The sequence below is a fragment of the Triturus cristatus genome, chromosome 8, assembly GCF_964204655.1.
Source record: "Triturus cristatus chromosome 8, aTriCri1.1, whole genome shotgun sequence".
NCBI lineage: Eukaryota > Metazoa > Chordata > Amphibia > Caudata > Salamandridae > Triturus > Triturus cristatus.
The window spans coordinates 1,103,153,587-1,103,176,080 of NC_140591.1; the positions used below are offsets into that span (position 1 = coordinate 1,103,153,587).

Below are 22,494 nucleotides of genomic sequence, written 5' to 3' on the forward strand. Positions count from 1 at the left end.
GCCTCGCACCTGTTGGTCCTCAACGAGTGGTGGTATGGAGACCGAGGGGACCCGGCTTATGCGCTGGAGAGGTACCTAATGGGGCGTCACACTCTTCACACAATCCTCTACTCGGCGACGCTGCGGAATGCGCTGCCGCCGGTGTCCAGGGTGGTCTTCCAGATCTGGCGGCAGTCCCTAAGAATGGGGTTGTGGAATACACTGACGGGGGAAACCTCTTTGTGGCACAATGGACGGCTGCCGGAGCTGGCGGCGCTGCAGGGGTTTAGCAGATGGGATGACATCGGCATTTCCTCCCTGGGCGACATGATGCGGAATGGGTCCCTTAAATCGTTCCGGGATCTGCGTAAAGAATTTGGCATGCCCCAAACACAGTTCTACCGGTACCTTCAGCTCCGTCATGCGCTCTCCCCCAGCCTGGAGGGGCTCGCCGCCATTCCCGAGTTTAGCCCATTGGAGGCAAAAGTCTTCATGGGTGATCTCGCAACCAAATAGTTTTCGTGGATATATCAGGACAAGTTACGGAGGGTGTGGGAGGAGGATGTGGGTACGCTGGAGGAGGAGGATTGGAGGGAGGCCCTGGCTGCCCATCGTGCGATGCGCATCTGCCTCATCCAATTCAAGTACCTTCACCGGGTATACTATACTCGGGTGCGACTGTATCGGGCGGGCCTGGTTGCCTTCCCGGAATGCCTCAGGTGTGGTGGGGCGGAGGGCACATTCCTATATACAGTCTGGCATTCTTCGTCGCTGGACCGCTTCTGGAGGGGGGTCTTCTCTTGTCTGTCTGAGGTCCTGGGGTGGTTGCTCCCGCGTACGCCACAGCTCGCACTGCTGCATGTCATGGATGGCATTGGGGGCAATATCTATAAACGGCACCTTATGCAGCTGGGCCTTACATTGGCGAAACGTGACATTGCCAGGATGTGGAAGGATGAGCGGGCTCCCTCGGTGGCCGCTTGGAAAAACGGCCTAGACTTCTGTATGGAGCTGGAACAGCCCATCTTTGTGGCCCGGGGCTGTCCGCGTAAGCATTATAAAATATTGAAGCGGTGGGAGGACTATCGGGCCTGTGGCTGGAGCCTCCAACGGCGACGGATGATCTCCTAGTGGGATGAGGACAGGGCTAGAGTGGTCGGGTCTGATGTCTGGGGGGTGTGGGGCTGCCGGGGGTGTGTGAGTACTCAGAGTGGGATGGTCCTCCACTAGATCGGGTAGGCCGTCATTTTCTTTACTCCCATTGGTCCTTGAGTGTGGGCGGGTGAGCGGCCATCAGTGGGAATTGCGCAACTTGGGGGGGGGGGGGGGTAGATATCCGAGATGACATTCAAGTTCAAAGAATGTGTTTGTTTTGTTTTCTTAAAAAACAAAAATGTCCTTTGCGGTCCTATTACTGTGTAACTTGATGCTGCAGTGGCCTCTGGGGTACAGAGCCCTGCGAATATTGTGCAAATGACAAATAAAAATCTGTTGTTAAAAAAAAAATTACCTCCATACAAGTTAGTGGGGGGAAATTCAATTTCTTCTATTTTTCTCCCTAAAATCTCCATCTTATCTCTTCCAGGATGCTGGCATATAGCTGATGGCGACATTTGAAGACAGCTGTCATATTCTGAAAGTGTTGGGTGTTTGATATAAGAGTTGAAAGCAAGGATTTTGAAACATGATATTTATGGTATATCGGAGGACACCAAGTGTGCCTTCCTGGAAGCAGCCTATTCGTGAGGGTACTTCCCGACAGGAATTAAGGCTGCCCTTAAAAATATTTTCATGCCCCTTAAGTCTTGTTAATTGCTCGTTACCACCACTGCAGAATTTCGCAAAAAACAAGTCTGCTATTTTACTTAAATTGGTTGCGTTTGTTCAGTAATTCAAACCATGGCCCCGAACCGCGCTATAAAACACACAGCCAATCAGGCACACATATGGTCTATCACTAATGGGAAAGTTGTGAAGAGATGGGTTAGGTTAAAGAATTTTATTGACACCTGGTTTGTCGAGGACGATCTTGGTCGTGGCCTACAAGTGGCTGGGTAAGCTCTCATCGGTTGGTAATTGGATGTCGGTACAAAAAAACTCAGAAGACTGTGACAGAAAGTGACTACGTGAATCGTTGGGACAAGTTCATTGGCTGCGTGAACCATGCACGCTAAACGTGCCCTCTCTTTAGAGCTTTGCTGCTGCGCCTCTTGTGCTCGCTGGATGGGGCGCGTGCTTGTAAGTGCACTATCCATTCAGCAGCATTATTTTTGGTGCACTCTGCTGCCAAGAGCCTCCCGATCTGCGTGTTCGTCATGACACGTCACCCACCCTTGCGTTCCGCGCGGTCCTAGACTCTCTCCCTGCTCGGAGCCCCGCCCCCTGGCGCTCAGAGTCCTGCTGTGTGCTTCAAGCCGACCACGGTTTTGGACGGTCCCTCCCTTGCAACCGCTGCCCTGGGCCTCCACTGCTGTCCGGTGCTTCTGCGAGGCCGGTGAGTGAAGTACGATCCCACCTATTGAGGGGGGTACCACACGGGCTGCGCACCCTCAATAGCTCGGGGAGGGGCTTGGCTGTTTTGATTTAAGCCCGCTCAGGGGACATGGGAGATGCTCTCAGGTGCTAACTGCCAGGACCCCTATAGCGCCACCCCAACTGTTCTGTATTTGCAGGGCAGCCCTCGTGTTACTGCCTATTTGTGTTTGGAAACATGCTCCCTTGCTTTATTCTTCGGAGGAACAGTCCGAGCACATAATGTCAGTTTATTTCTAAATGTCTTTTTTTATATGTATGGAATAGATAAAATGTAGACCTGTGTTTGCCCTATGGTCTACACCTGAAGTCTCAATAAGGATATTTTGGATTACCTTTCGGCAGGAACCTCTGTTTACTTTCTTTTTCTTGTGGCTCCAAGAATACACTGGGTCTGAAAGTACCTGGTACATGCAGTTATTTGTGTGGTACGAGCTGTGCTATCCCACAAGTGACCAGGTTCAGGGCGTCAGGTGACGTCTCCCTTCTTAATAGCGACAACTTTTTTCTGGACACGTTTGTCCTCGCGGAGATGTATGTGGTGAAGAATCTGTCCGCGTTCGACGGTCTTCGGTCTGTTTCAAAATATCGGTTTGTTCTCCTGCTGTTACTTAGACGTATGTAGGGGTCGAAGTGGGCATGGGGAACTATGTTCACAAGCGTTATTAGATCAACATTGTTTCCATATTTTATATTAAAAAAATCAACCGTCCCTGATGAGCTGAGTTGCTGCTGGTTAAAAGAGAAGGATGGTCTCCTCTATCATGAAATGAGAGAGGCAGTTAAAGAACAAGCATTGGCATGGCCAATAGGTCTCGCCTTTCGGACCTTATAAGTATTTAGTTTTGCAGCACAATATCCTTGGTGCAACAACATCAGCTGTTGCATGGCTAAACCTTGTACCTTATAAGTGTTTAGCCATGCAACAGTTGATGTTGTTGCACCAAGGATATTGTGCTGCATAACTAAATACTTATAAGGTCCCAAAAGCGAGACCTATCGGCAATGCCAATGCTTGTTTGGAACTGTTTCATTGTTTTGCAATATGTTAAGGCGGTGCCACACTAAAATGAACAGGAACACCCTTTGTATCCTAGAGCTGTAAAAAACGCATAGAAGACTAGAGCGTGCACAAAAAGCAAGGCGATGTTGAAACTGCCGCCACCACCTTCGTCCTCCAAGAGATCGCGATCTGCCGCAGCCCATTCATGCAAATAGACGCTTGGAATTGTTTTGACCAATTTGAGACGCCGTCAAAGCAGGCCACTGCGCAGTGTTTATACTGTGCGAACTTAAACTGCACATGAGCACTTTGTCAGGCTGAACCAAGGAGTGTTCATTGTAAAAGGAGAAGAGAAAGGAATTCAAAACCGGAAAAGGATGGGTTTGTGGGTTCCACTGGTGTTGCCTCCCAGCCATACCTTTGTTCGGTTTTATCCTGGCGCCAAAATAGAAGGGCTTTAAGTCAATGCAGCTCCTTTAAAAACTAGGCGTGAGCAGGCAGGGGAGTGGTGTGGGGAACGAGAAGGGGTGGTGGGGGTGCGAGGGGGAGGGCAGGGGAAGATGGGGGAGAGAGGAAGGGAAATGCATTGGTACGGAGGAGGGGGAGAATGGGGGAGGGGAAGAGAAGGCCGAGGAGAGAGGAAGTGGGGAGAGAGGGTCAGAAAATGAGCTGAGAGGACGGGGCAGAGGTGATAAGGGAGTGTGTATGGGGATTGGGTAGTGGTGAAATTGGTGTGATCCTGCAGGCACTTCTAGCAGCTGCGTCTCGCGTGTGACAGAGGGCGCCAAGCCTCTCAGGTGATGCCTTATTTCCACGGATGACGGCTGCCATTATTATCCCGAGGGCATCAGCCCTGCCTCCCTGGCCCCTCTGACGGGTGTTTGTCATCTCAGAATGGTAAGCGAATAATAAAGTTTAAAAAAATGGCACCGCCAGCTTAGAATGCGTTTTCTTAAAGCACAAGAAAACGCATTCAAAGATAATTGTAGCAGATTAATTAGGAAAATCCATTTCCCCCAGATAACTGCTGCATTGCATATTGAGGATCTAAGTGAAACAAGACACCGACAAACTCTTCTGTGCAGTAAGGGAGGGGGAGTAGCGGGTGAGAGAGGGGGAGGAAAGCCGGCAATGGGAGGAAAGGAATGCTAGAAACCAGGATAGCATCTGTGCGCGTGCACGACATCGCGAACGCAAGCTGGAGGCCTGAAAAAAGGCACTAGGTTAGCACTTCCAAAATCCGCTTACTATAACTCTCGCCAGAGCAGCGCTATAAGCGCTGGCTCAGGCGAGACCTAAAAAGCAAGCCGCCTTTTTAGGTTAATTGCTATCTGAAAGAAATGTAAATGCGTGCAAAAGTTATTTAGCAAATGTAAATTGTGCTTGGTGCAAGTTTAGGCTTTAGTTGATAGAATCTGGAGTTCTTCCTTTGAATAAAAACAATTTGTACTCAACATAGTTGAGCAGAGACCTAAGCTCTTTAGGGTGGTTGGATCACATTTTTGCCCACTGTTCTCTCCTGGGGGTCGAACGTTTGCTCCCATGCTTCACATTTATTCCATGCAGTGTGTACTGATCGCTACTTATGGGGCGGGCAGGGATGTGGAATTCCTATTGCCCGATGCTCGGGCACAAACCCTTTGGCTGCCAGTTTACAGTACCACATTATGGATCAGGAAAGGGCAATGTCTGCAGTTAAGGTAATATTTGAGTCCATGTGTTAAATGCTGTTCAAGCTAGTATTTATGGTTCATTAATGCAAAGCCTTAATTGTTAGGGTGAGCACTAAAATTAAATGTAAGCTCGACCTGCACTACTGACGGTGGTTCCAGTATAAATGTGTACACAAGTTTTCAAAGTTTAGTAATACGAAGCTATGTATAATGCTCCCAGAATGCTCTCTGATTAAATGCAAATATTTGCTGAAGCTTGAAAGCAAGAGTGATAATTCTTTGCTTTCAAAATAAAATGTTCACAAAAAATGCAAGTAGGAAAAAAAACATTTTGCTAAACTACTGTAAGATTTTAGGTACCATATCTTTGCAGCATCATTTAGTAGCAGGTTGATATATGCTTGTATTTCCCAAAAAAGTTCATAATGGAAAATCAGTGTAACCAGTTTAAATACGACTATGGGAAATAAAAATAAACAAGCATTGGCAAAGCCAGTATGTCTGAAATTGGTGATCAGCCTTTTGGTTTTGGCAATGTGGGACTTGTTTAGGCATGGTTTTTGTAAAACCTTATCGGTGTGGGAGCCGCTGGGCCCGCACCATTCTCACAAGTATTGGCAAAAGCAAAAATTGTTTTTGGTCTCAAAAAGCACACATTGCCACAGCAGTTACGGGCACTGAACAAAACTACTTTGTGTGCCAATATGCTCCTTGTAAAAGAGCAGAATACTGTCACTTCCAGTGAAGCCAGCTGATAGACCGAAAGAAAAAGAGAGAGACAGAATTTTATTAAACACAAAAGGTCATGGTTAACGCCAGGCCTAATTAGAGGCCCAATTATTAAATAAAGTCTCAGAAGTGCATCCATGGTATATATCCTTGCATTAAGTGCATATATATACAGTTTACGTGAATTCACAAGAATTTACAGAAGTAGGCCAAGAAATAGTACTCCTAGAAAATATTTGTGAACTGCATTCGTGCATGAGCAAATGTGAATGTGTAGATTTGCTCATGTGAAAATCTCAATGTTTCAAGTTCACTTTTCCTCCAACCACTTTTTCCACAACCCTGGAAGAAGTTTTACATCTGCCACTGTCTGGAGTAAATTTCCAACCTTTTTCAGCACAGAAAAAGATTAGAAAAGAGTTGGTGCAAACCCTTAAAACATGCAAGTTAGTAAGTTTGCACAGACTCAAAAGGGCATTCCAACCCTTGAAATATTGCTTACCACTACCTTCAGCCCCAGTATGTAGACCTGCAGAAACGTAGCAACATAAGGGAATTGCTAGAATTCAACCCTACTATGGTACGGGCCCTGTCCTAATTAGAGAGGCTATATCAGAACTCTTTTATAATGAGATTTTCTGCCGTTATTTGCCGCCGTATTACATGGCACAAAAGGGACAAGTGGTTTTTGTTACAGGACAAGTAGATTTATGAAGCAGCCTGCCCCATGGACAAGTAGATATTTTGTTAAATTCCACGCCCCTGGGCGGGAATTTGGGGCATCAGGGACTCTTCAGCAGTTCAAATAGAGGAAAATCGCTTTGGTTGAACGCTTTTATCTGTTCCCCTCTCCAGCCCACATTTCATTTGCCATAGTGAGCTGGGCCTTAGCTATATAAATGACCACATTCAAATCTGCCCTCCGTATTTCCTCTGAGCGGAAGTTGCTAACCTTAGGCTGGTGCGGCTTGCTCTCGTGGAGGTCCCGCTCCCACGCCAAGACACGTGACCGCTGCTGCCCGCTCTTGCCGCCACCGCACCTGCATTGTCTAAGCGCCACTTTGCACCTCACTACGCAACCTTGATCCTTCTTTTCCTTTCCTCCATAGGCAAAGCAAACTGGGCTCTCAAAATCTACTCCGCCACGCACTGTGGCTAGTAAGATGTAATCAGGGCGAGCTATTTTTAGGGACTACTGGCCAAGTCTGGCGAGAGACTCCAGCTGACAAAGCGCAGGTGTCCTTATAATTAAGAAAGTATAATCGCAATGAAGATGCTTTAAATCTTGTCACCTTTGATGTGTATTCAGAGACAGAGGCCAGATGTCAGCTTATGTCTTCTTACAGATTGTACCTTATTTTCTCCTGGAGGTCGTGTTTACAAAATCATCTAACTTTGCAGTCAAAGAAAGTAAAGTAAACTGTCTGACAATGTGGAGTTCATTGAAAGGCAACGAAAGGCTATAGGATTTCAGTTTTGTTTCTAAAACACATTTAAATACCTTGTAATGAACTGTACAAACATTTCAAAATGTATATCAGTAGCTGGGAAAACATTTTTTTTTTCAATTCTTTTAAATTCTGTGTGTTGGAAACAAATATTTTAATAGGATCAAGACAAATCGGAATACTTCACTTGGTGATGTGCAAATGATAAATATTTGCTGAAACCCTATGTCCCCACTATCGTTTGTATGCGATGTAGTTTTATCATTAAAACTTCATGCCTCTGGGAAAGTTTGTGGCCATTTGTAATGGAGATGTCCTTTCTGTAAATGACAGTGCACTACCACAACATGCTTTAGTAATAATCTATTAAAAGTGAGAATTTTTAAACTTGAACTTGGGAACATTCCTGCCCGTCCTTATAACAATGCTATTGATGAACCAAGAGGTAAGTGAGGGGTCATGCATACCTTTTTATGTGGGCTACATTTTTATTATACACAGTGGAAATGTTTAGTCTATTAAATGAAACATAAGAGCTGTTGTACAGCAGATATGCTGAATCACATATTTGAAGGTGTTTCATATTTATTAATAAACAAAAAAGCAATTTAATGAAATAACGTTTTTGCTTAGGATCACACAGTTAGGACAAGTTTATGGGTCAAGTGCATTACACTTTGGTCGAGTAGAATATTCATGTCACTAGACCTCCAGGTCTAGTAACATTTTAATGATTTTTCCCCTAGGCCTCCAGACAACAGTGCTACCAATAACTTGGGAATGCACTGTTGATAAACTGGTCAGGGAAATTTGCATACACTTTTCCCCTTATACCACTACTCCACAAGATGATCAGCAAATGCAAAAGCAAATGCTTGAAACTTTTACTAAATGCTCCACCGTGGGCAAGACAAACGTGGGTCTTGGAACTCATTAACTTGGCTCAGGGAAGGTTTTACAGACTACCAGTCAGACAAGACCTGTAGTCCATTCCCAGAGACAAGGTATTCCATCCAGAACCAGAATCCTTAAGTCCTACAGCATGGCTACTGAAGACTTTGAGTTTGTCCGCTTAAAGCCACCTTAAACAAGCATTTACAATGCAACGGTCTCGGCATTGTTAAAGGTAGAGCTATTGGCATTGCTCATGACATTATTTTGGTTTATGTTTTTGTTTTTAAAACATTTAAAGAAACTGCATTGTTATTTACAATGTCAATAGCTTAATCACTCTCAAATGCAAGACCTATTGCATTTGCACCCACACACACAAAGCCACCCACACCCACAGAGCCACCCACAGAGCCACTCACATAGAGCAACCCACACACAAATAGATCCACCTACACACACAAACGCAGTAGCCCACTGACCTATTTACATTATGTGCACTTTGTGATCTGCATGGTACATGTTCTTTGCTGCAGGCACATTAACCCTATGTGCTACCTTTCCAGGAGTCAAAACTCCGATCTCTCTGTAGGAAGAACATTAAACACCAGAGTCATCATGACATTTTTATTGTTGCCGAAAATTGCTGGAGGCCAGGAAGGAGGCAACAAGCGCTTTTAAAACCTTAATTTACTTGCAAACATAATGTCTCCACCCAAAGTCAGCGCCCGGTCTCACCGGTTGCACTGCCCTAGAGCTGGCCCTTCTCAAGGGTCCTGTGACCTAAGTGACAGAGTCACTGTTGTTCTTGGCTGTGCTGCTTCATAGGCCTGCTAGCAAGACTGGAGGTGAACGTCAGTAAGAGAACAACTGCTAGACAGAAAGAAAGGGACGAATGAAAGAGTGGGGGTAGGGAGTAAGAGACAACATTTTTTAAAGACCGGAAGTATTTGCTTACCTAGCTTTGGTTTGCTCTGGCAACGTTCTCAGCGTTTAGTCCTCTGAAAATAAGAATGAAGTAATTCAAAGATGGCGTTCTATTTACCCATGCAACCCAGAGACCGACAGCATGATATTCTTTTCTCCATGGTTACATGCAGTTACCGTGAGGCTAGAGTGTGTGCCTACAACTGCAAAACGCGAAAAAACAAGAAATCAGCAGATTTTTAAAGAGACAAGGAAGTAAAGACTAGCCTTATTAAAGCCAAGAAAACATCACAGCCCAGCTTTTAAGATTCATTTCTAACAGACTGAATATCACCCTATAAATATATCCCTACAAAATTGACATACTGCGAATAACATTTTAAAAGAAAGCTGTTGCAGTATGGCTACTTTGACCATTATATCACCTAGTACCCACATACCTCGACACTTAAGCTTTCATGACTTCTTAAGAAACCAAATTCAGATCTCTTGGGCTTGTGGATCAGTTGACAGCATAATGTTTGCCGCATATCATAATAGAAAAGGCAACTGGTAAGCCGTCTTGGTTTTCGAAGACCAATGGCATTTAACTTGACCAGGTAAGTTTTACTAACAGACGAGGGGAAAGGGTGTCAACAATCTAAAGCGCCTGGCGTGGCCGGGAACTCCGACATGGCGGCCGCATATTAGCGAGGCTCTGTCCCCTAACTAATCCTGACCTTAACCGCTCTGGGGCGACCCCGCTGCGCACCGGAGGTGTGGATACCCCGCAGCCCGGCACCGGCAACCAGAGAAGTGGAGAAAAGGAGCCGGACGCCGTGCAGCTCCGCAGCACAGCGCAGAGAGAGATCATTGGTCCATAGGCCTTGTGACTCAGAGCACTCGCAGAATGGAGGCTGCCCCTGGAGGGACCTGGTGTGGGGCGCATCGGAGCTGCGCTGCCCGTGGCCCTGCCGGCGGACAGACGAAGGGGCAGGAACAGCAGAAAGTGGTACTTTAGTGGGGGGGGGGGTGGAGGGAGTAACGTACGCGAGGAGGTACATAGAGATAAAAGGGACTAGCTTGTCAAAGCATCTTCTTGAGGTTTAAAAAAAAAAAAAAATTAATAGAAACAGAAGGAGGACCGGCATGTTAGTTTGCGAAGTTTGAGTGGGTTTAAGTAATTGGCTTTTGTTTCTCTGTAGTTTGGGAAGTTGGGCATTGTAGTGTTTTCTATTTCTTTTATGTTTTATATTATCAATTATTTGGTTTACACGAAAGTGAAGAAGAGCTGTAAAGAACCCAGCAGTGATGTACCTAGTGATTATTTGATAAATTAAGAAACTCAAACAAGGTAGCGTTGATTGAGACCTTTTACAAAAAGGCTGTTGTTAGACGGTTGCACACCAAATAGGTTTCATGTGTGTTTTTACAAAGTAGATGCTATGCAGGCCAAGTATCACGCATTTCAGTGTGGCGTAAAATCACGCTAATTCCTTCAACGAAGGATGCTTTTCAAATGTTTTCAACCCGTAGTCCTAACATCACGGAGCTAGGCTTGGGTCACGCCATGAACACCACCGCCTTTCTCCAAGGTCAAGCAGAAATGCCTCGGAGAAACGCAGCGGCATTTTCGGATTCGGGGGGGCGTGTTATTCTTTCTCTCCTCTTGCCATTGGCTGGAATGTTTACATTCCAGAGGAGAGAAAGAAAGTAAAAAACACGCCCCCGAATCCGAAAAAGACGGGGCTTGTTTGGAGAGACAAAGCTCTTTTCCAATGGCTGACCAGCATTTAAGAGGCCAGCCAATGGAGAAGAGGGGCGGGTTCAAGCCCCTCTTCTGAAAAACATTGAATCTCGGAGCGAGACTGCGCAAGCGCAGCCTTCGCAGCCGAGACCTAAAAATGACCATCTACAACTAGGAAATGTTATTCAGCAAAATGGAAGATGTATTTTTAGTAGTGCAAGTAGGAATGATTTCTAAAAAGATTATACAGGGAAAGAACAATCTTAAGTTACTTAACACACCCGCTAGAATGTAAACTAACCTACTCATCACTATAGGTACACTTGGCAGCTATAGTGGCATGCACTAGAGGACACATGGGAAGAAGTTTTTTTCACTTCAGCAGTCATCGAGCAGTTCTTGGAAGGAGCAAAGAGAATTGAACCACCAAGGAGGGTTTCTGCTCCAGCATGGGATCTAAATATAGTGCTCACACAATTAATGAGGCACCCTTTGAACCATTACATAAAAGCTCCCTTGACATGCTCACTTTAAAGACTGTGTTTCTAGTGGCCATTACTTCTTTATGCAGTCAGTGCGCTGCAAGCACTCACATTACAGGAACCGCTTACTATTGGGTACACAAGGATATAATTGTCAAGAGGACAGATCCACAGTTCTTGCCGAAAGTGATCTCGTAGTTTCACATCACTCATATTATTCAGATACCAAGTTTCTTTCAAAATCCAAGGACACATTCAGAAAGAACATTACACACCCTAGACGCGATACGAGCAGTGATGTATTAAATTGAGAAGACAAAGCCTCAGGAAGACAAAGCAACTCTTTGTGTGATTTGTAAACAGTTTCCTGGGAAGACCTGTCACACAGAACTCAGTTGTAAGATGGATTGCACTAACAATACAAGTATGCCACAAACAGGCGGGTGTGAAACTACAAAAGAGTCCTGGTGCACATTCGTCCAGAATGCAAGGAGTCTATAGCTTTCCTAGCTAATACCCACCACTGAAAGACATTTGTATGGCAACAACATGGTCATCAGTGCACACATTTACAAAACACTACTGTGTGGATATTCAGATGAACAAAGAAGCACACATAGGACAAAGGGTCTTACGAAATAGATTTGCTAATCAAAGCTCATCTTCAAATTAGGACCTCTATAGTAAATACTGCTGCAAAATCAAGGTACAGCATGTGAATCCAGCGAAGATTCACGCTGAAAAACGAATAGTTTCTTACCTATCGGTGTAGTTTTGCCACTTGAAGAATTTCTGGATTCTCATGTGGACCCACACTCCACTACCAAGAAGATGAGAGAGAGAAATGAAATAGAAGGGAGAATCTGGGAATGGCGATTGAGGATGGTAGCTTCCGGGGGAGGCTCAATGACGTAGCGGTGGGTTCTGGTTGGGGGTGCGTCAACGGCCACCAGCGGCAGGCACGGGAGTGGTGGAGGGACAGGGGAGTTTTTGGAGACTGTTCCAGGCCTGGCCACTGGATGGCAGAGTGGTTTGCGGCGTGTGGGTCCAGGGATTCACCAAGCTGCAAAACAACACCAACAGGTAAGAAATATGTTGCTTGCCCTGTAAGCATCTGTTCCTAGCATGTGGTGCTGTAGATTCACATGCACCCACCCTCCTTCTGGACACATGCGGCCAGAGCAGCCCCTTTTATCTTTTCAGATGCATGCACATCACTTTACTGATACTTGCACTCCATTCTCACCCGCCTGAAGGAAAGCTGTCTGGTGATGGAGAAGATGCCCATGTGGGTTGTTGCCGGGGTAGGAGTCGCTTTGCCTTGTAACTCGGGGGACCTTTTCAGGGGAGGGCAACCTGCGCACGTTCGGACCTGACAGTGGATGGCGGGGGTGTGCAGTGCATGTACATCTACAGCACTACATGCCAGGAGCAGATGCCTGCAGTGTAAATAACCTAATCCATCCTACCTGTCAAAAAGATTTTCACAGGTCTGAACAGCAGAGTTCAAGCAGCTCTTACACTCAAGGTCCAGGCTTCTATTTCTCTTGTTTTGTCTAAACTTGATTACGCCAACAGCCTCTACCATGGATCATCTTTAAGAACTATGAAAAGACTGCAAAGGATTCAGAACTCTGGTGCCAGACTTCTCTTACATGTAAAGCTGCAAGCCCACCCCACCTCTCCCCAGCCTCGAAAGCCCTACATTGTTTACTGGTTACCAGAATATCCACATTCAAGCTGCTTTGTATCACCCACTAAGCGGTACATGCAACAAGACCGCTAGTCATCGGGAATAAAATCACCAATACATTCAACAAAGGAACCTCCGCTCTAGATTGGCACCTGGCCTCAAAATCCCACCTTCTGAGAAAAAACCCACAGATGCCACATCCATCTCTGTTCAGTCAGCCAAAGTTGCATATTATCATGCTGGGTAACTGCATTTTGAAATAAAATATATATATTTTTTAATTCAGTTTTGGATGCAATCACCTGTCGTTATTTTACAGCAATTGTTTTGTTAATGTGAAATGTGAGTTATGTCGGACACTTAAATGGATGTTATTGCATCCAGTTGGAGTAAAACCTGAAAAGGAGCAATTCTGTTTAAATGTTTTGTTACAACAGTGCGTTTCTAATTGGAATGTGTTGGTTCTGTGAATGTGTCTCCATCTGCCTGTGATTTAGAGTTTGCTTTTCAGCTAGCGTGGAGCGTTTACTTTCACAGCTTTCAATAATATGCCAGTAGATCTGAAAGGACAGCCAACTTGTACCATTTCTACTTAAATTAGCATTGCTGTAATATTTTCACATGTTCATGTCTTTGTATTCTATCTTGCAATTGCAAGAAAACTCGCTTTCAGTGGGCCTGTTGGGATAGCAGGGTGGCCAGTGGGCATAGCAACACAATATTTCAGTTTTAAGATTATCAGGGACTGTATTTAATATCTTCTTTGGCTGAGCATGCTCTACCAATGATTTTGTATGGATATCTAACTGTAGGATATTCTCAAACTTGAAACCCAGAGATTTAGGACTCGGTCTGATCTTAGACCAAAGACCTACTTTCTGTAACATGGATAAGTTATATATTTGTTGTATTTTTCAGGGCTGGGGCTTATTAAAATTGAATCGGAACAAAACTGAGTTTACTTCTGACTTTGGAAGTTTGTTCTTTGGCGAGCCTGGCCTTTATGAGATTATTGCAGGTGTCCTGATCTAAATCTAAGTGTTGTCTACATATTGGTGGTAAGAGGAGCCAATGTATCCTGGAAGTCCTCAGGAGGCTCAAGGAAAAAGGTAAATGAGATCAGCACCAGTATGGACACTTGTGCAACCCCCAAACAGAGTTTTTGCTTAAGTGCATTAAGTTGTTTATTTTCACTGTCTGGAAGCGATCTTGAAGATAAGATTGCAACTACAGAAGAGCTATTCCACCAGTACCAAACTGTGAGAGGAGGCCGTTCAGTATGTCATAGTCAACAGCACAAGGCAGTAGATAAGTTTATTAAAATTAGCTGGCACGGTTAATTTTTATTCAGTGTTTGATAGACCTTATTTGTGCAGTGCCCAAATTGAAAGCCTGATTGATAATTATTTTAGAGACCATTCTCATAGGTAAAGTGATTCAGCTGCTTCTGATCATGTTTCTGCAAAATTCGCGCCACTAAGCGTAAACCATTGATAATCATAAGACCATTTTCGCTGCAGTCAGAATGAGCCTTTGTTTATTTTTTTGTGTGTAGTATTTAGGTCTCACCTGACCCAGCGCTCGCGCTGATCTAGCGAGACTTTAAGTAAGGGCTTCAAAAAATGCTACCGCCGGCTACAGCTTGCAGTGCATGTGCGCGCGCTTGAGCAGAGGCGCCATATGGCATTCCTCATGCTTATTAAGCGCATCGCTCGCCACGCGCTTGATCGCGTTTGCGTTGCGCGCAACACTCGAGAGACTACCACTGCCACCCCGTGGCCTTAAATAGCAACAGCATCTCCTGTATTTAAAGGCTTGCAGGTACCGGTTGTGTAATTCAGTGATATTATGCAATAATAAACATTGAAATTATGCAATAATAAACATTTTACAATAACTATGTGCGGATTGCGGACTTGGGTAGGCCTATTACGGACGAACAATGGTCCGCTTGTTGCAAGGTCGCTAGCACAGTATCGCTCAATAGTCGTCATAAACTTCTGCATTATAGGTTTTTTTGCCGCAGCTATATGACCCCGGACAGACTCCACTCCATTGACCCCACGCGGCCACATGCATGATGGAAATGCACTGCGCCTCATGCTGATTTTGCACACATGACCTGGACATGTCCGATATTGCACACATTTTGGACGCAAGTACACAAAATCCTGGATGAGATGTTAGGGCTTACATTGGTTCCCACTCCTGAGGTTGCATTGCTGGGCTACACTGCAAATTTCCCCAAGACAGTTCGGAGGCTTGCGTCGCTGGGCTTTCTACTAGCCAAGCGGGAAATTGCTCGACGTTGGGGTGGTAGGGCAGCTCCCACGGCAAAGGCGTGGCTTACGGCCATGGCTTTCTGCAACACGAACGGCGAGATTTACTCCAGTCTCCTCCCCACCGTGGCCCGTCCCAAAGATATCTGGGGTCCGTATAAAACATACATCGCGAACCTGCCAAGTGCCTCTCAATCACACGCCAACTCGGGGATAGTGCCCACAGGGGTTGGGTAGACTGGATAACAGCGGAGATGCATATTCGGGTGGCCATGGGATGATTGCAGTGCAATGGGCCTCTCTGCTTTGGGCCCAGGATCGTGGGCTGTACATGGCTTGATTATTGCAAACCTACCAATTGAGGTTCTGGAGGGCGTTGTTGGGTGGCTGGAGGGTCACTGGTCCGGGGTATTCCTGGCTGGGTTCGAGGGGTGGATATGCTGTGATGGATAACATGGCCTTGATGCCCAGAGCTTTGCTTATGTATTCTTTGTGGACTATGGAACGGAATTGTCGTAGTGTATCTCATACATGGAAATTGATTGTACACACCACCAAGATCTTTGTAATATTTTTTGTCTCAACAGTAAATAAAGTTATAAAAAAAAAAACTATGTGCGGATCGGATTCTTCTCGGAAATCAATCCCTTTGTCAAGCCATGACAACCCCCAATGTGCTAAACAGTTTAATATTACTAAAGTTAAGATTGTAATTAACTAGTGTGCATTTTTACATCTCGTAATTAAATCATGCGTAACAAGACAGCTTCATAAAAGTTCCAAAACATCAAGCCAGTACAGGAATCCAAGTCTAATAACCTATGATGCAGAGCCACCCGATTCATGTAATCCAAACCAACGTAGACCTTCATCCGATTCAAAACCTCCATGCTTCAATGTGTGCATTGTATTAATTGTGTTTGTAATTAGCAGAGTTAACACCCAGTCTACTGTTCTGGGATGGCAGGGTGCCCTACACATGCCTCCAAACCTCGAGTTGGAGTCATATTCATGTTTTCCACGAAACACATACCTACAGGGGTTCGAGGGTTGCTGTGGGATCCCCAATATGCTCTGCCATGCAGCATCAACTCTCTCTCTTTCACGCACACAAGCTCTCTCTCTCCCTCTATCACACACACGCATGCACGTACACATGTACGCTCTCTCTCTCTTTCTCACACACACACAGGCACACATGCACACTCTCTCTCACACACACACACATGCATACTCACAAATGCAGGCTCTCTGCTCTCTCTGTCCCTCTCTCACACACATGCACGCTCTCTCTCACACACACAGGCACGCACACATGCACATTCTCTCGCACACACACACACACACTCTCACACACACACAAACACATGCACTCTTTCTCACACACACCCACGCACGGACACATGCGCGCTCTCGCTCTCTCACACGCATGCACGCACACATGCACGCTCTCTCCCTCTCTCACACACACACATACACACACCCACGCGCACTCTCTCTCTCTCTCTCCCTCTCTCTCGCATACACACACAGGCACTCTCGAACACATGCATTCTCTCTCTTTCTTTGGTGTGTAGTGCCGAAGCGCCATTGATTTCTGCTACGAACGGTAAGTCATTCATTGGTGCTTTTATTATGATACAAGGACCCCTTGCTCCCTGCCAGGCATCCAGCACTGGTGGCGTGGTGGGAGTAGTTACAGTAAGACCTTCACTGGTGCTTTTAGCTTGACTGTGGTATGATACAAGGACCTCTTTGCTCCCTTTCAGGCCTCCAGCACTGGTGGCGTGGTGGTGGCAGTGTGCAGTGCCAAAGCACTTTTGACTTCTGCTATGCACGGTAAGGCATTCGCGAGCGTGGCAGTGCCTAATCTGAACACCTTCACTGCTGTCTCTTGGAGTACCGAAACACTGCTGTGAATAGTCACAATATGTTCGTTAGTAAGTCCTGCATGTTCGCTCTGTAGTTTTTTCCCTGTGTGCTTCTACCCGTTCCACGTTGCTCTCTTTATCCCGTGTGCTTCTGTTCTCACGTGCTCCACGTTGCTCTCTCTCGCCCTGCTTGTCCAGCCGCCATCCGTGTTGCTTCTGACCCCATCCTCTGTAATCTTTCCCGCACCTGTACTCTCCGTGTTGCTTCTGAGCCCTGCTTTCGTTATTTCCCTCCACCCGCCTTAAAGAAAAAAAAGGAAAAAAAAAAAGCTTTGGCACTGCTTTATTTTTCTTTATTTACCAGTACAACTTGGATCAGTAAATAAAAAAAAAAAAGAAAACTTCACACGCACGCTGTAGGTGCGTTCATGTGTTCTGCTTTTACCTACAACATGACACAGCTGCTGCAACTGCATAATAGCATCTTTATTTTTTAATGGGGGGTCCCTCTTTATCCATGCTACACAACATCGCTAAACAAGCATTGACATAGCCAATAGGTCTCGGCTTTGGGACATTTAGTGTTTAGTTATCCAGCACAATATCCTTGGTGCAACAACATCAACTGTTGCATGGCTAAACACTTATAAGGTACAAGGTTTAGCCATGCAATAGCTGATGTTGTTGCACTAAGGATATTGTGCTGCAAAACTAAATACTTATAAGGTCCCAAAAGCGAGACCAATTGGCTATGCCAATGCTTGTTCTTTTTCTTAGCTTTTTTATCGTTTCAGTTTTGAGTTGCTTACTACCTTCTCTATGGAGGCTTGGGCAATGCAACAATTTACTGGGTGAGGGAGGCATTGTTATATGAGATAAAGAACATTCTGCCATACATTATACGTGCTTTGCAAGTAACTCAAGAGTTCCATAATTGTATAGAGCATTGATACTCAAAATACAGCCCCCCCGGTGAACAGCAGCACAAGCTGCTGTCTAGTTGCTGTGCATTAATATTCAGAAAGAAACGTTAAATAAACAGGCAAGCATTTAACCTGCCAAAAAACGTCCCTACAGAATCCCTGACCCACTGCCTCCACCCTGCAGGCATCAGTGCGCACCTCAGTCACACCACAGATCGTACTTTGTGGCCCCAGGGCACATGTTTGCGAGTAATTTCGCACAAAGGAAGGTGCACTCAGAATTAAGTCCCAATAAACAAATATATTCCAAAAATTCTTCTTTTATGCTTAAGATCATTTAAGAGACAGCAAACGCGTTTCGTTCCTTTTGCCACAGGAACTTCTTCAGTGCTAAGAGTCGAGCAAGGTTGCCAAATAGTCAGACCCAGATGCTTACACGACTCAAAGATTCCAGTAAAATGTACCGTATATATATATTTTGCCGCTTATACGAGGAACGAGACACCAGTTTCTGAATCTTTAGTCAGCTGATATATATAAATCCTTCAGTAAGGCATAAATGAAGCAGATTGCTTGATATTCAAGTTGGCGCGTAAAATACAAAAGAGGCGAATATCGAAAATATGGATATAGTCCCTCGAAAAGACGGCAGCACACATAAATATATAAGGATCACAGGAACAGGTTGCTGCCGGTTATCATGCCGCCTGTCACGTCGGGATTTTTCTGATCCTTCTATATATTTGTGTGCTGCCGTCTTTTCGAGGGACTATATCCCTATTTTCGATATTCGCCTCTTCCTTTTGTATTTTATGCGTCAACTTGAATATCAAGCAATCTGCTTCATTTATGCCTTACTGAGGGATTTATATATATCAATTGACTAAAGATTCAGAAACTGGGGTCTGGTTCCTCGTATGAGCGGCAAAATATATATACGGTATATTTTACTGGAATCTTTGAGTCGTGTACGCATCTGGGTCTGACTATTTGGCAACCTTGCTTGACTCGTTGCCCTGAAGAAGTTCCTGTGGCAAAAGGAACGAAACGCGTTGGCTGTTTGCTGTCTCTTAAATGATCTTAAAAATATAAGAAGAATTTTTGGAATATATTTGTTTATTGGGACTTCATTCTGAGTGCACCTTCCTTTGTGCGAAATTTCTTGGATTATTTAACATCTAAAAACGACAGATGTTGGAAGTAGTTGCACCAAATTGGCAATATATTTATACTTAGGAATTGAAGTGCTTAACCTTGGTCCGTCGTTGGTGTTTGTTTGTTTGCGAGTACTCATGGTATAGAGGAATGTGGCAAAAGTTGGTTTATAAGGTCATTGGACTGCTAGATGACTTGCTGGAGTATTTTAGTGTAAAGCAGAGGATATGTTATTCATTATAATTAATGGGTACACTATTCCCCTTCAACGAAAAAAGCTTTTGCGCCTTAATATGAATGAGTATGGTTTGAACATTATGTGGGATAAATGTGGAGTCAGTAGTACAAAATGAAACACCTAAATATATAGCCAGTAATCTGTTGCAAAAACATTATGTGCAGGTAACTGTCACCTTAAATAGCTAATGTTCATAATGAGCGATAACATGCAGACAGATTCCCACTTTCATTTAATGAACGCTGAAAAAATATTAACTCACTACCATAAATTGCTCTTTTCTACAAATAACTTTATTTTGGGAATTGTTTTCCTTATTTATCTCTAGTCCTGACATGGGTCCTACGGTCTTAAGTGTGGGCATCAGCTAGAAGATTCCATATTTGGCATTCTTCCAAAAAAACTGTATGCCACAGGGATATGGAATTCCTATAGCCCTACGCCCAGGACATATTGTTTGGGGTCAAGGGCAACAAGTTTTAATGTGCATTTTGTCCTTGGGACAAGCAGGCCCAACCCCCAGCAGCACAAACCCTTCAGCTGCCAGTTTGCAGTACCCCATTAAGGATCAGGGAAGGGCACTGCCTGCAGTTAAGTTAATATTTGTGTGCATATGTTAATGCTGTTCAAACTTGTATTTATGGTTCATTAATTAAAAGCCTTTATTATTAGGGTGAGCGCTCTCAGTAAATGTAAGTTCTGACTGCACTACTGACAGTGGTTCCAGTATAAAAATGTGTACACATCGTTTCAAAGTTTAGCAATATGAGCAATGCATAATGCTCCCAGAATGCGCTCGGATTAGTTGCAAATATTTCCAGAAGCTTGAAAGCAAGATTAATGATTCGTTGCTTTCAATATAAAATGTTACTAAAAAATGAAAGTAGGAAACCTTTTGTTTTGCTAAACTACTGTAAAATTTCAAGTACCATTTCTTTGCAGCATCATTTAGTAAAATGTGTTGCTGCATGCTAGTATTTCCCCAAAATATTCATATTAAAAAATCAGTGTAACCAGTTTCAATAAGATTTTGGGAAAATAAACAAGCATTGGCAAAGCCAATAGGTCTGAAATGGTGGTCAGCTTTTTAGTTTAGGCAATGCGTGACTTGTTTTGGCATGGTTTTTGTAAAACCTTATTGATGTGAGAGCTGGTGGACCCTCACCATTATAACAAACATTGGCTAAAGCAAAATTGTTTTTGGTCTCAAAAAAGCACACACTGCCACATTAGTTACTGGCACTGAACAAAACTAATTTGTGTGCCGATATGCTCCTTGTGAAAGAGCAGAATGCTGTCCCTCACCGTGAAGGCAGCCGATACAGAGAGAGAGAGAGTGAGAATTTTAATAAACACAAAAGGTCATGTTAACGCCAGACCAAATTAGGGGCCCAATTATTAAAGAAAGTCTCAAAAGTGCATCTTTGGTATATGTCCTTCAGGGGCGGCTGGTGAGGTTTGTGAGTGGGAAGGGCGGGCATGCAGGAAAATAGGAGACATGGATCTCGTGAAGTGAAGGGATGCAAAGTAGCAAGAACAGAGCTAGTGCCCTTGCTTGTACGTCTGTCTCATCCAGCCTTGCGTCTCTCTTTTTCCGTATGTCTCACTGTCCCTGCCGCTTTCTCTTTGTACCTGTTGCTGCTCAGTACCTCTCTGCTGCACCTTGCACCGGTCCCGACCTCTCATTACCCCGTACCTGTGGCCGTTTACCTATCTTTTCCTGCTGAAAATCAGAGCAATATACCCACTATGCACGGATTGTTCTCGTCCCAAATTTGAATTCAGCACTGAAAATGAAGTAGCCAGAGATATATTACACAGCGCCAAGAGGCCGTGTATGTGCACCATTGCCCTTCACACATACTGCCGGACTTTTAATGCTATCAGAATTGTGTGACTTATCCGCAGAAATCTTGCAGCTGCTGTGCCCTCGAGAACTTTATATGTAATAGGAAGCCCTAGTTAAAAGCAAGTTCAGAATTATTTCAGACCATGTCTAGCTCAACAGAGGTAGCAATGTGATTTTTTTTTAAAGGGGGAGGCTTGGAGCATAAAAGCTTACCTCGCGTTACAGCCATCGCGCAGTTTATGTTTAGGAGACACAAACTGTACACCACACCACATTTACAGGGTTTTGCCTCTATATTCGTATGCATGCAAATAAGGCCCCATCCGTCATATATACCACGATCTTCATAACATGATTTTATCTCAAATGTTGTCACAGCAAGTCCGTCCTGATCAAACACAGCCAACAGGAATACAGCACGCCTGATGACTGCATGCCGATTATGCCGGAATCAGAGCTGCGCAGTCAACTCTTCCACAGCCCACGCCCCCAGCTTCCACTATCCAACCAGGAGGCCTAAAAGTACAGTGAAGGCAAAAAAAAAAAAAAAGCACAGTGAAGGCAATGGGTGCTCCAATTGTTGCCACCCACTACTCTCTCACTCACCCACTAGCCCTGCCCCTTACCATTCATGCAAGTTAGTAGGTTTGCACAGACTCAAAAGGACATTCCAACCCTGGAACTATTGTTAACACTACCTTCAGTCCCAGTATGTAGATCTGCGGAAACGTAGCAACATAAAGGTATTGCTAGTATTCAAACACTACTATGGTATGAGCCCTGGCATAATCAGAGAGGCTATTTTGGAGCTCTTATATAATGAGATTGCTGCCATAATTTGTCGCCGCACAACATGGCACAAAGGGACAAGTGGATTTTGTTACAGGACAAGTAGATTAATGAAGCAACCTGCCGCATGGACAAGTAGATATTTTAATAAATTCCACACCCCTGATGCCATCCGCATACAAGTAAATTGTATTGCCACTGCCAGGATTGACCCCTATCTCCTAATGAGATTAGCAGTGATTCCATTGCTAGAGTGAATAGTCGGGAAGTTAGTGGAAATCCCCAGCGTGTATCTTCCCACCATCCA

General features: G+C 44.6%; 1 protein-coding gene across 4 annotated transcripts in view; it reads left to right on the top strand.

Moving 5' to 3' along the window:
- Positions 1-2,336: 2,336 nt before the first annotated feature.
- The window catches only part of SCML2 (Scm polycomb group protein like 2), a 752,432-nt gene continuing 732,274 nt past the window's right edge, over positions 2,337-22,494 (top strand). For all 4 annotated transcript variants that reach the window (XM_085622654.1, XM_085622657.1, XM_085622655.1 and 1 more), the window contains exon 1: positions 2,337-2,473. The gene's annotated coding sequence lies outside the window, so the exon portion shown is untranslated. The remainder of the gene's footprint in view (positions 2,474-22,494) is intronic.